At 36.4% G+C, this 15,552-nt stretch overlaps 1 non-coding gene across 1 annotated transcript; it reads left to right on the forward strand.

Annotated features, from left to right (window-relative positions):
* The first annotated feature begins 501 nt into the window (after positions 1–501).
* Positions 502–634, forward strand: LOC126028769 (small nucleolar RNA SNORA51). Its single transcript, XR_007502484.1, has one exon. It is a non-coding gene; the product is annotated as a small nucleolar RNA SNORA51 (small nucleolar RNA).
* The last annotated feature ends 14,918 nt before the right edge of the window (positions 635–15,552 follow it).

Below are 15,552 nucleotides of genomic sequence, written 5' to 3' on the forward strand. Positions count from 1 at the left end.
AACCGAGATTATTGTGTGGTGCCGGTCTTTATTGCTGTGGTGCTTATCGGTTATTTAATTCGATATTTTTTTTGTGTATTGTTGTGGTATTTTAATTACTTTTTTAACATCCTCTCTCAAACTGAGGTTGGAAGCCTCTAGACAGGACTCTGCCTATTTTCAGCATATTTGATTTTTGATTGAGAAGAGGACATATTAGGTGATGGGTATTCCCCTGATTCAATGTGAATATGTACCCAAAATACTACAGTGAAAGATATGTAAGCCATTATGAAAAAAACAATTGTGTTTTTAATCAGAAATTTTCTTTGACTTACATGTATTATTATATCAATTATATTATATGTTATGTTATGTCACTATATTATGTTATATTAGTTTACCTCATTATGTTGATCAATTTTGTCCTTTAAATGAATTCTTACTTTAAAAAAAAAAAACAAAAAAAACAACTTTAGTTTGCTCTGAAGAAAAAAAATAAATAAATAAAAGATAAGATAAGGCCTCCCAAATCTTACCACAGGCTGTGTTCTTTACACTGGCTGTATAGAAAGAGGAGGTACAGTAAAGGCACCCCATATACACCTCAACACAGGCCCCTTGCCGGGTATGTATTGTGAATTGGGGGACAAAAAAAAATCTCCATTTACCGGATTTTTTTTTATAGTGAATATAGGTGAATTCCATTGAGAAAAAGATGGTTCAATATGTCCTAAACTTAGCTGTTCCTCCACTAATTCTGTCAGCACGTTTAATTTATCAGTTTTAAGGGGCCACTGACCTGTCCAAATTGGTTCATCAGATTTCCATTTTATTTTTATTGGTGCTGGTGTTTTTATGGTAGTGGCCCCTACTGAAAATTTTGAATTTTTAAATCAAAAGAAGATTTGGGCTCTTCTGGAGCTAATGGGATGTGGAATTCTGCTTTCCACTGTTTGTGTAGATCACGGCCCCAATTGTTGTGTATGTAAATATTTTAGGGAATTATTATGTTACTGACCCTACCCTGATCAGTGATTGTGCCCTACCCTAGGGTGTGACCTGGCATTCTGCCCCTAGGGTGGTACCTGATTCTGCTTCCACCATTGGGTGGTATCTGATCCCACCATTGGGTGGTACCTGATTCTGAGGGATAAAAACAAGGGCCTGTGGAAGGCGAGAGGCTTTTGGCTGGAACTGATGCTGAGTCTTTGGACTTCAGTCTTGTCCACCGAATAAAGCTAATATTTCCACAAGCCTGACTGTCTGCGAGCTGTTTACCCACTGCTTCAGCTCAGAACCATTGGCTGGACAGGGTGGCAGATACGTGCTCCGAGCTGGAGGGGAAAGACCTCATCCTCCATCCCTCCATCAGTCAACCTCTTCAGGGGCTGAATTGCAACAGTAGATAAAGAGATATAGATAGATGATAGTTGATAGATAGATATAGATGGATAGGTAAGCCTGGAGACACACAAAGAAGAGAAAATTACTAAAAAATTTTTAATTTAAAAGGAGACACTTCAACAAATATACCGCAGAAATACAAAATATCATCAGGAATTATTAAGAAAATATTTATGCATAAAATTGGAGAACATAAAAATAATAGATAAAGTTTTGGACTCTTATAATCTTCCAATACTAAATCAAGGGGGAAAGTACTGTCTAAATAAACCAATTTCCAGCAGGTAAATTAAAACAATAATCAAGACCCCTCTCAATAAAAAGCCTGGTCCCAGATGAATTGACTGACAAGTTATTACAAATCTATAAAAGGCCTACTTCCAATCCTTACCAGGATATTCCACAAAGTAGCAGAAAAAAGTACTTCTTCAAATTGTTTCTATAATACAAACATTGCTCTAATAACAAAAGCAGAGATACTACCAGAAAGACGTATATCTCTGATGAATAATTAAAATATTAGAAAAAATGAATTCAACAATATATTAAACAATAATATACCCTAATCAAGTAGGATGTAACCCAGAGTTGGAATGATGGCTAAAATATACAAGTCAATTAATTCAAGAAAAGCATATAACTATGAGAATACAAGAAAAAACCAAACTATGGTTACATTAAATAAATGTAGAAAATTCATTGACAAGATCCAATACTCATTTATGATAGAAACAATATAATAAACGTAGAAGTAAATTTTCTCAAATAGTGAAAGCTTTCTACCACAATCCACAGCTAAAATTCATACTCAGACTCAATCTCAGAAAGATTAATATTGTCAAAATGACCATCCTACCTTAGTACCATATCAATTCCATGTAGGCTCTATAAAAATACCATATAAAGAATATATAGAATACATTTTATTTTTTAAAATAAAATTTTTTTTAGAAATTCAGAGAAAGAGGAGGGAGAGATTAAGAAAGGGAGACAATAACATGCTCAAGAGAGAAGTCGGGCTTTAGTAGGAAAGTACACAGGGAAGATGCAGGCAACAGTGCATGGGCCCAAGGAGCACAGGATCCCCAATAGTATTTTTTAAATACATAGACCAATTGCTGCTGGAACTTATATAAAGTAATTTAAAAAACCCTTAATAACCTAAAAAATCCCAGGATCAAAGAAAACAGTATGCTTTCACTTACCAACTTCTACCTATACTACAATAGTCAAGACCATGTGATACTGGAAGACAGACATTTGGTTTTAAAACCAATGGAGTAAAACTTAGATCACAAAAACAGAATCACAAGTATTTGAATAGCTAATATTTGACTAAAAAAGGCAAAAAGAAGTCACAAATTTGAGCAAGAAGGACCTCTTTAACAAATGGCTTGGCCAGTCAGTTGTTAAATTTTTAACTCAGACATATATACATATATATACACATATATACATATATACATAACACAAATATATTTTATATTAAGAAATATAAACTCATGAAGCAGAACAACTTAAAATGAATCAAGAGTCTCAATATCAGATCTCAATCCATAAATTATATTGAGAAAAAATATGTATGCTCCTTTATGCTATTGACTCTAAAGTTGTCTTCAATGAATTTATGCCATTGTCCAAAAAGGAAGTAAAATAAACAAATGAGATCATATCAAATTAAGAAGCTTCTGCACTGTGAAAAAAATAAGAATAAAAAAAGAACACTGCATAGACTGAAAGAAAATATGTTCCCATTATTTGACAAGGGATTAATATCTGATATATTTAATTTGTGGTAATCATCTATTATTAATTATAAAACTTAAAAATAATACATCAGGGGTTGGAGAAATAGCACAATGGTAGGGAATTTCCCTTGCACGCACTAACCTAGGATGGACCACTGTTTTATCCCCAGATGGCCCATATGGTCCCCCAAACCAGGAGCGATTTCTGAGAGCATAGCCAGAAGTAACTCCTGAGCATCACAAGGTGTGGCCAAAAAAGAAAAAATGAAAAAAAATACATTAATCTCATCCAAAGTTGGGGAAAAGAGAAACAGAAACTTTTCCAATATGACATGCACGGGGACATAGAGTATATGAAAAATGCGCTCATCACTAATCCTCAGAAAAATGCAAATTAAAACAACAATGAGATCATCTTACATAATTGAGATTGACATACATAACAAAGAATGAAAATATTCTTGTTGATGGGGATGTGGGGAGAAAGCACCCCTCACTCACTGGAGATGGGGTTGTCACATGGTTCAACTCTTCTGAAAAGCAATACAGATTCTTCTCAAAAAGCTAAGAATTAAGCTTCCACGTGACCCAGCATTTCTACTTCTACCCCAAGGACTCACAAGTTTTATTTAGAAAAAGTATTTGTGCCCCCATGTTCATTGCAGTAGTATTCACAATATCTAAGATTTAGAAACAACACCCAAAGTGTCAAAGAAAGATTACTGGATTACTGGAAAGATTAAAGATTACTATGGTGTATCTACACAATAGATTAGTATTCTGGTAGACCAAAAATTAAATCCTAAAATTTGATGCTGCACAGCTAGAATGTAAAGGTACCAGCTGAGTGTATTTAGCCAGAAGGAAAGACAGATACAGAATGGATTCCCTTCTGTTTGGAATATAAGAACCATAGTAAAGGAATAAAAAAAAAATAGCCCACAGCAACAGAAACTGAGTTTATCTACAGAAATGAGCTGAGGAAGAAGAGAAGGAGGAGGAAGAGGAGGAGGAACTGGAAGAAATGTAAAGGACAGAGGGGGTTTGTTGGAAACCCTCAATTAAGATGGAGAGAAACATGCCCTCTGGTGATTTGAAGATGGCAGTGGTTTGGGAATATTGTATGCATAAAGCCCAATCGTTTAAAAATAATTGTGAGTACTTAGTCCAGAGGACTGAGATCCCCCCACGCTAGAATGGTCTTCAGGGCTAGGCCTGGTAAACAGGGCTCTGGGGGAGGGTGAGGGAGAGAAATCCCTTCCCTATGCATACACAAATGACAGAGGAAGGGGCTGGGCTCAGAAGACTCCAAATGCCAGGACTTCTGGGTGTCTTTGACTGGTATGTTGGGGGCTCTGGGCAGGACAGCTAGCCATAGGACCCCTGGGCTGACCACTTAGTCTAGGGGACTGAGATCCCCCCCACATCAGACTGGTCTTCAGGGTTGGGTCTGGTAAATCAGGCCCTGGGAGGAGGATGGGGGAGAGAAATCCCTCCCCTATGCATACACAAACGACAGAGGCAGGGGCTGGGCTCAGAAGACTTTACATGCCAGGACTTCTAGGTGTCTTCGACTGGTATGTTGGGGGCTCTGGGCAGGACAGCTAGCCATAGGACTCCTGAGCTGACCACTTAGTTTAGGGGACTGAGATCCCCCCCATGCCAGACTGGTCTTCAGGGCTGGGCCTGGTAAATAGGGCCCTGGGAGGAGGGTTGGGGAATCAAACTCCTGTGGTACGCATGCTGGACCCCATTCAGGGGTTCTTATACTATTCATTTTCAAAAGTGCTCTGGCACAGATGTGCTTGCGCGACATATATACCTTTTAACTTCACCCAAAAATGTTCTTATATCTTGATTGTTTCTAGGAAAAAATGGAATTCTCTAGTTTTGGAGGATAACATTCAAATAGGTCTCTAAAATCAGTGTATATGTAGACGTGACTTCCTATACAGTGGTCCTCTCTTATTGCCAAGCTTAATCCATAAACAATTCAGCTATACAACGTATTTAGCCTCTCTGATATATTTCCCCTCCCCCACACCAGAGCCTAATCTCCCAATCCGGATTCGTTATCTTCCCCTTAATGAATGCTCTTTACCCTCAGTTCTTAACTTGTTAGGCACCAAGACCGACCTCCTGCCCCAACACATTCTGCCCTTTTGCACACCCCTACAAAGCTCATTATTACTCCTTAACTCTCTCACCCCCAACCATCAATACCCCACATTTACTCTTTTTAATTCAGTACTGCACAGTCCTAATCACAGAACAAAGTCGTGCATTGGATTTAACTACCCCCAACAATTTCAAAAGACATAAAATGAACACATATGTCTTTTGAATATTTTATGTGTATTTTCTTTGACAGCTATAACTCTTACTAAGTATCCTTTTACAGTGACTATTCTAAAATACTTTATCTTTTCTTCTCTTTGTGAGCTGTTCAATAAGGAATTTTGGTGAAAGAGTTCCTCTGTTTAATGCTTATGATTGAACCATGTCATGGGGATTGTTAGACTTGTTCTTATGGCTCCCATATGTGCTGATAACGTCACATGGCATTGTTCTTTGTTTGCATAGGCACATTAAAATGGGGAGATACTATACATACAAATAAGTTCTTTTCTAATAGAGATTGGAACACACAAATCTTGTAGTGCAAAGGGACCTTACACCCTGAACATCGATCTAATGACCAGGCACAGGTCTCAGAAGAATGGGCATCCTCCATTCACACCTGAATCAGGGAAGCTATCTACAAAACATCCAAGGTTTTATATATCAACACCTAAAAGCAATCTTCTACCAGGGAATACCCTATCACTACTGCTCTGACATCGACCTGCTCAAAAGAGACTTCCCTTAACACTAAGAAGACTTGACAACAACAACGACCTGCTTACAGGACAGGGCTCTCTGCATTGCCCTTTAATTGTGAGGTGAAACAAGAGGATGCTCCGCACCATCCTGACTTCAATTTAGGATATGCAGATTCCAGGATCTTTAATACAGAAACATGATACCAACAACAGAGACTGTGTGAAAAATAAAAGTGTAATGGCACTACAGACAATGACTTGGATTGGACAAACTAGTTTGCCTGGAGCCTAGAGTTGGTCTTATGCCAGGAAACTTCAGGGGTAGGGTCTTCTTGTATTTAGGCCAAGGCTTTTCCTTTCCATGTCCCTCATATTTTGGTAGGCCTATGCAAACAGTAATTGCCACTCTAACACCGTTTTTACTGTGCTCCTTTGACTCTAATCCTTAAGAAAAACAACCCACTTAAACTTTTGAGGTTAACTTAAACTAATATGCATGTGCATGGAAATGTAAAAAGTACTTTGCCTTCGATGTTTAAGGAGTTACATAAGTTTTATGGCTTTAGATTGCTTTGTGTGCTGCTAAGAAATATTTTATATTACAATTTTGGGACTTGTGGGACAAAGTAATTGTACATGGGTTCTGTTTTATTTTTCTTAATATTCTTTGGCTGAAAGATCAAAGTTCAGATATCAGCAAGGGGATTTCTGAGAATTCTGTTTCTGGGTGATTGTCCTTCCACTGTAACTTTACCTTGTACTCTTTCTTTGCATCTTTCTTTTTTTTTTTTTTTTTTTTTTTTTGGTTTTTGGGCCACACCCGTTTGACGCTCAGGGGCTACTCCTGGTTCTGCGCTCAGAAATCACCCCTGGCTTGCGGGGACCATATGGGACACCGGGGGATCGAACCGCGGTCCATCCACTTGCAAGGCGGACACCTAACCTGTAGCGCCACCTTCCCGGCCCCATCTTTGCATCTTTCTCATAATTAAAAATTAAAAAAAAAATAATTGGAAGTAAAAATTTTAATTAGAAAGGTCATATCATCTGAGTGGTAAAAAGTTTAAAAAATTTTTAAAAAGAAAGGTCATATCCTCTTTTCTCCATTTTCCCCCATACATTCAACATGTCACTTTTGATGTGACAAAACAATGTATAACTACAGCTCACTCTAATGTCAAAACATTAAGAAATTTCTGGTGACTATTGGATAAATTAATTCTTTTTTTTTGTTTGTTTGTTTTTTTCAGGCCACACTTGTTTGGTGCTCAGAGGTTATTCCTGGCTAAGCGCTCAGAAATTGCCCCTGTCTTGGGAGGACCATATGGGACACCGAGGGATCGAACCGTGGTCCTGATCCTTGGCTAGTGCTTGCAAGGAAGACACCTTACCTCTAGCACCAACTCACCGGCTCCTGGATAAATTAATTCTTAAAAAAAAAAAGAATTTAATGGCCTCAGATACATTTGCTGGGAACTGAATAAGGACAGAACTAAATGTCCAAGACAAAGTCAATAATAATAGAATCAAGGACCTAAACTTTTTAACAATCTAAACTTAAAGGGACCTTTTATAATTGGCAGGTCAGGGGGCAAAGGATGGTGGTATAGGATGCATGCTGGATCCAATGGTGGAGGGAGGTAGACATTAGTGGTGGGAAGGTCCTTGACTCATTGTATATCTGAAATTTAACTCTGAAGGAATCTGTAGATCACAATTGTTTTAATAAAACAACAACAAAGAATTTAGGACTCGTTCTGATCTGACAACTAACATACATTCTCAGGATTAATTCTGAATATATTTTATCTTATAGTTTCACTACAGTTTAATTTAATTCTTCACTATCTCTGAACACATATCTTGAATACTACTTCAAAGTTTTCTTATTGATTCAATAATCAGTTCCACCTTTATGATCCTACACTCTACACTTCTAATCTCACAATTAAGTTATAGCTTTTTCTATTTATGACCATGCTTTTCATTCAAATGCCACTGACCCCACTTTAATAGAAGTGGATTTAAAATTTGACATGAAAGGTCAGTGGTAAAGTGCCTTTCTTTTCAAGCTTGAGTTCATGAGTTCAATTTTTAGTGATGCATGTGTGCTAAATATTATGTAATAATTTAGTAGAGTATCTAGTCTCTGGCAAAAATTGAAGTCAATGTTAGTACTATGGTGAAAAATTCAATTATTGGAAAGGATTACTTAATTACACAGAAAAGTCCAACAAGCACTATAACTAGATGTACATAAGCACTGGAATTATGAGTTATGATGATTATTTATGTAAGTAACACAGCTATGTATATGTTTATATACACATATGTAATATATTTTTATTTTCAGAAAACACATAGTCAAAATGTATAAGCACCACATTCATGGTTGTGTGAGTTTTAGTAAATTTTCAACAATAATATCAACAAAGAAAATGGAGCTAAAATTGATAAAGTGGGTATTTTAAAACATGTTCTTGGGAACACTTTAAAGAAATATAGATGTTTGCCATTCAGCAGAGACTAATAATGAACTATTATAAAATACAGATTATATGTTTTTGTTCAGATCCATGAGCAAAAGTTGGGATTAATTTGGTAATTAAAGGTAAGCATATTAGGGCAAAACAATAAAAACTATTCCATCAGAGGCTAGAAAATAGTTCAAATGGTCTAACCACTGAAAAGAACATGAGTTTAATACCCAGCATGACATAATTCTCGTGTACCACCAGAAATGGATCAGAGGTACTCATATTACTGGGAAGGGAAGACCCCAAATATTCCACTGGTAAATTTTTTCAAAAGAAAAAAATGTATAAGACCAGAGTAATAGTACAATGGTGCTTGCCTTAAATATGGCTAACCCAGGTTTGATTCCCCAGCATCCCATATGGCTCCCTGAGTACTACCAGCAGTAATTCCTGTGCATCTCTGGGTGTGATCCAAATACAAAAAGGAAAAGAATATCTATTTATAATTTTAAAATAACATGGTGATTATGCCATAGGATTCTATGTCAAAAGGCTGTGACATTTTTCTACATCTTGTTGCATTTAAATTTTACTATTAATAAGAAAGTCAATAATTAAAATATTTTAACAGAATAAAAAACTAAGATTTAGAAAGTTAAATAAATTGCCAACATATGATTGACAGAAAAGAATACAAAACTAGTGGTTTAATAGAGTTTATACTCTGAAGTATGTTGTCCTAAGTGGTAGAGAACTGATACCTTTAGAATTTAGAAGGAAAAAACTACATATATCTGGGAAAGATATAAACAAGGCTCTAAGAAATTGGTAGTTAAACAAAAAAATTGTTAAAAATAACTGGAATAGCTTAACTTTAAAATAATTTGAATAACAGTTTCATAGGTAGCAGAAATATATTCAATAACAGCAGAATTTACAAAAGTATAATTCGATCAGTCATTTGGCCTCTTTTATTAATTGTAGCATTAATATTTTCTACCTAACATTAATTTTTACATTTTATATATATGAAGTGTTCAGGAACTATCAGTGTCTTCCTTTCACAATTAAGTAATCAACCCTGAGAAAGATGCTGATCTTACGTGCAATCATTGATTTCTCCTGTCAGTGACCAAACATTCATTGTTTCTAGGTTAATAGACCATCTTGAGCCTGTCCTCCTTTCTTCTCTGAAGGATAAAATCAAACACAGAACAGCATCATATCCACAAAATCTTTTCCCTTAGTTTCCATAGCATTGAAATATCTATTTTTTCTTCCTTTTAAATGATTTTTATGTATTTTTCTACATGGTTGTCTTGCCTTATGAAGTCCTTAGTTATACTCAACTCCTTTCTTAAAATTTTTCTCAAATTTTCATATAATTATTCTCAAACTTTTTTCTTAAAAACTTTTCTATTTCTTAAAAAATGATCAGACTTAAATACCAAACCCAAAGGCAATGACAACAGAATTGACACCCAATCTTCAACAAGCTATATACAGAGAGGACCAGTTATACTAACAGTTCGGTGTGGGCAGAGAGGGATCCTGGGAACAGGGGGGAGGGAGGACAACACTGATTCAATGTCACGATGTATTTTAAATATTATTGTGAAAGACTTGCAATTTACATTGATCACATTAAATTATTAATTTTTTCTATTTCTATCAGTCCTTGAATAGACTAATCTACTCCCATAGCTTTATTTTTCAATGATTACTCCCATTCATGTAGTCCTCTTTTTTTAATTATGCATATTTTTTCATGCAAAATATCTAATTATTAATCCCAAATTCTAAATCTTGCATCAACAAAGCTGGTACTGGCACCACAAAGTGATCCAAGACAGAAACATTAAGAGATTTGACCTGTCCCTTTACCTCATAAACTAAAAATCAACCATCACCAAGAGCAATCAATGATATTTATTTTATTTTGCTACCTAATACTTATTCAAATAAGTGATTCTCAAAAGGAAACAACAATGCTTTTTAGAGGGTCAATTACAATTTTGAAAAAGGATGTTGTTTTATATTTATATAAATTTATATATAATTTATAATTATATCAATATTAAAATATATTATTTTATTGCTATCATCTTTTAATTATTATTTATGTTACTGTTAGAAAAATTTTAGCAGTTTTTTAAATAATGTGCTTGGAGAAATATATTATTTATTATTTTAATAAAATAAAATTTATTACAAAATATTTATAATAAAATGCATCACTTAGACGTTAAACCTTCACTCCAATGCATCTAATTTTCTCAGCCACTGGCTCTCCACTCTGTATTATGTGCACAGATTATTTTGACCATTTTCCAAGAGGTCCCAGGAGGTTCTGGAGGTCCTTTTACTTTCTATCTTAGTTCACTTTAATTCATTTTCTGCTTCAAACTGATTTTTATAACCAGTAATAAGAAAGCACTACATTTTAACACCAGTGATAAGAATGCACTGAGTTGTCTTTAGTTTCAATGTCATATAGTGTTTTACCTCATGTTGTTCTATATACCTTATGTTTTCAGGCCTGGTATCAAGGTCTTTAATCCACTTGGATTTGATCTTTGTGCATGGTGTTAGCTGGGAGTCTGAGTTCGCTTTTTGCAAGTGGCTAACTAGTTGTGCCAACACCACTTGTTGAAGAGGCTTTCCTTGCTCCATTTTGGATTTCTTTCCCCTTTATAAAAGATTAGTTGATTGTATGTATGGGGAATATTCTCTGACTACTCAAGTCTATTCCACTAATCTGATTATCTGTCTTTATTCCAATACCATGCTGTTTAGATAACTATTCCTTTGTAATACAGTTTAAAATTGGGAAAGTAATGCCTTCCATATTCCTTTTTCCAAGGATCGCTTTAGCTATTCGTGGGTGTTTGTTGTTCCAAATTAATTTCAGGAGTGTTTGATCCACTTCTTTGAAGAATGTCATGGGTATCTTTAGAGGGATTACATTAAATCTGTACAATGCTTTGAGGAGTATTGCCATTTTAATTATGTTAATCCTGCCATTCCATGAGCAGAGTATGTGTCTCCAGTTCTTTGTGTCCTCTCTTATTGAAGCAGGCTTTTGACACTGGAAACAACCAAGATGCCCTTCAACAGATGAATAGCTAAAAAAACTATGGTACATATATGCAAAGGAATATTATGCATCTGTCAGGAGAGATGAAGTCATTTTTCTATACATGGATAATATATGGAGTCTGCTGTATTGAGTGAAATGAGTCACAGGGAGAGAGATACAGAACAGACTCACTCATCTATGGATTTTTAAGAAAAATTAAAGACATTATGGTAATAAGGTCCAGAGACTAAATAGAGTTAAGGAATGGAAGGGCTGAAAGGACCAGCTCACAATTTGAAGCTCAACACAAAGAGTAGTGAATGCTATTAGGGAAATATCTACACTAACAGCTAGCATGACAATGTTAAAGGATGAGAGAAGTAGAATGCCTGTTGCGAATACAGTCACAGGTGGGTAAGCAGGGGCATTGGTGGTGGGAATGTTGCACTTGTGAAGGAGGATATTCTGTTTATGATTGTAACCCAAATACAAACATCCTTGTAATAATGGTTCTTAAATATAATAAAAATAAAGTTTTAAAAAATAAAGAATGCACTGAGTTGAATGATAAGCCTCCTTATCTGCCTCCTTGCCAGTAGAGTGATGTTAGTGAATCTCTATTCTAAACAGAATACCCTCCTTCACCAGTGCAATATTTCTGTTTATGACTGAAACCCAACTACAGTCATGCTTGTAATCATGGTGCTTAAATAAAGATTTTATATATTTAAAACATCTCTATTGTAGTATCTTTTTGTTGTCATTGCTATTTTATTTTATATTTTCCATAGTTATTTATAAAAAGAGAATAATTATACCTATCCTGCCCTATATTTCAAGCAGGTGATTGTGAAGAATGCATGAGTTCTTACAAGAATATTAACAAGAATATTAGGAACAAGAACTATTCTTTTTTTCTTTTAGAATTATTTTAAGTTATTTTATTTAAACACTGGTTTACAAGGCTGTTCATAATATCATTGTTTCTTTTTCAGTTACAAAGTTGTTCATGATTAGTTTCAGTCATACAATGTACAACACTCTTTAGAGTGTATATTTACTCCCACGAATGTCCGCAGTTCTTCTCTTGCCCTACCCCCTGCCCTCTCACCTGTCTGCCCCTATGGCAGACATTTTCCTTATGAAATATGAGAACTATTCTTTTTTAATATAATTTTTATTTTGATCATAGTGTCTTACATATTGTTGACAATAACATTTTAGGTACATATTTACATAAAATCAGGGGGGATTCCCATCACCAAATTGTCCTCACTACCCCTCCATTTTTGTCCTACCTCCCATTTCCTATTCCCTCACCCCCAGGGCGGCTAGAATATGTGGTCCCCTCTGTATCCAACCCCCTACTTAGTAGTCTTGCACCTGTTTGGTCTCGATGCCTCCCTTATCTCCCCCTCTAACTGTAGGCAGGACTAGCTAGTTCAAGTTGCGTGGTTTTGCCTGAAAAAGAGAAGATAAATAAACTGGGGTAAGAGTCTAATACTCCCAAAATGGGTGAAATCCTTCTAGAGGCTCTCATCATCGATTTGGAGATGAAGGAGAGAAAGAAGGTGAAACACTCCACCAGTACCAAAAAAGTGTCAATTATCCGGTGAGGACTCCAGCTATATTGATAAGCACCACAAAAAACAGACGAAAAACAAAGCTAAAAATAAACAAACAAACAAACAAACAAACCAAAAACACGCCATGGTCTTGAAATATGGCATAGCACATAACGAAAGAAAAGAAAAGAAGAGAAAAAATAAGTATAATTGGGGACAACGATTTCAATAATCACACCCAAACAGAGAAATCGACCAAAATAGATAGGTAAATAAAAATAATAATAACAATAATAAATGAAGGTAAAAATATATATATATGTGTATATATATAAAATAACCAAGGTTTTGTGCTTTTTGTATTTTCGTTTTTTCCCCTCCTGCCCTGGCACAGTAAATATTGGAGTCATTCGAAAAAAAATTCACTTGGCCTAAGAAATATGGGGTTTCTCCATCCTTGGAGTATACTGTCATGGGATCAGCTCTAGACTTTGCTCAGGATCATTTATTTTCCTGGTGGTTTTTTTTTTTTGGTGTGTGGAAGACTTCTGTTCTGTCCAGGGTGATACACTCAGAGCTCTGTGTTTAGAGGTCTCAGTATCTGCACAGATCCTGAGGTGGGACTTATGATGAAGTCAGTCTTTGTGGTTCTAGAGGTTCTGTTACCTCAGTGTCGTTTTAATTCATCTTCTGTGGTTGGTGACCTTGGTCTTTGCATTGAACCTAGGATGGCACCTAGGATAGCGTCTTTCTTTGTGCTTCCAGAAGCCCCATTCTGTTGCAGTTGTCTCTGTCAGACCTTTGGGACTGGGGATCATGCTTATTGTGCAAGTCATAGTTCAAACCCTAAACTAGGGCTTTTTTATTGGTCCCAAGATGTATACTGTCTGGTCGTGGTTCTAGTAGCCAGTCACCTGTAAGTCACGATCTTGTCTTTTGGACCTACCAAAGGGTGCCGAGTCTTCTGGTTTTGTCTTGTCGTTAGCTGGTAAGGTAGGCTAATCTGCTCTAAGGTCAAGTTGTTCACATTTTCCTCGTTGTCAGGATATCATGTTAGAGCTGGCCCTTGTTGTTGACACCGCAGTATTAAGGCTGTCCCGGATGGAGTTTGTTTCCTGCAGCTGTTGTGAAGAGCTGTGCCGATTCTATGTCTGGGATCCAGGGTTCAAGGCTGGGTGAATGGTATCTAATCATCTGAGGTCTAAGTTGATTCCACATGACATATTTTCAAGGTTGGAGATATTCCTGTATTGTAAACAACTATGAGTTCCTATCTCTATTAGATAAGAGCTCTTTTTTTATAAGTAAGATTTCCCCTTTATTTAGTGTGTGTTTGCAGGGGGAAGTGGAGCTTCATTGTATTGTCGGTATAGTTGGGGGTGGTCAGAGGGGATAACAGACTCAGGTCACATACCCAAAAATGATAAAAAAAAAATAAAATAGAATAAAATAAAATAAATAAAAATGTATGTGCTCGCAAATGTATATATAGGACCAACATTTAAAAAAATAAATAAATAAATTTAAGGGGAAAAAAAAGAAAAAAAAAAGAACTAAAATGAGTTAGCTAAGTTTTTAAAGGACCAAAATGGTGCAAAAGACTACCTTACATTTGGGGGAGAGCAGGTAACGAGGTGGTGTATTACAGGTCTTATGTCTATGTTGGAAGTACAGTTTTTCCCATTGTCTTTTGGTTTTTTCTTGTGATGTGTGGGTTCCCAGGCATCTTCCTATCACACCCCCTGACCTCCTTCAGGTTGGTAAAAATTTGCGGCAGGGAGGTCTTGGAAGAGTTCTTGCATTGGGGATACTTTTGGACCTAGATCCGGTTTCAAGAAACAGTCCACGTTAGGGGGAGTTGGTAGGGAGGGCCTCGCAGCATGAGTCCGCAGGGGAGTTGGCTATCTTTTCTTGCCTGGGACGAGGTGTGGGTTTGACTGGGTGTCCCTTCTCTTGGGTGCTGGGTACTGGTTCGTTGGGGTAGGAGGTCGATCTTGTTGCCTAATAGATTAAGGACTGAGGGTGAAGTGTTTTAATATAGAGGGAGGTCTGGATGGGATTGAGGGGTGGAGGGATAGTTGGATTTCCAGAGGGGGAAAAGGGTAAGGTGTATGGAAGGGGTAGGGAGGGAGAAAAGAGAAAAATACAATAGAAAGAAAGGGAGAAGAGAAAGGATAGAAAGTATAGAAAAGAATAGAAAAGAAAAAATAGCTAAGGAAGTGGTGAGAAGAGAGGAGAGAATAGCAAGGGAATGCTAGTTTGCTTGAATGTGTTCAGTGAATAGAACATGTAGTTTGGGTCTGTACGTCACTGTTACTGCTTCGGTGGTCTGACTGATCACGTGCTTGAAACCCTAAAAGAAGGTAAACCTAGAGATAAAGTGTATGTTAAAGTGTTTTCTCGGGGCCATCTCGTAGTGCAAACTGGGCATGGTATCTCGTGTGGTATCCCGAGCTGCCAACTTAGCTTGTCCGC

Source organism: Suncus etruscus, chromosome 14, assembly GCF_024139225.1.
Source record: "Suncus etruscus isolate mSunEtr1 chromosome 14, mSunEtr1.pri.cur, whole genome shotgun sequence".
Lineage (NCBI taxonomy): Eukaryota > Metazoa > Chordata > Mammalia > Eulipotyphla > Soricidae > Suncus > Suncus etruscus.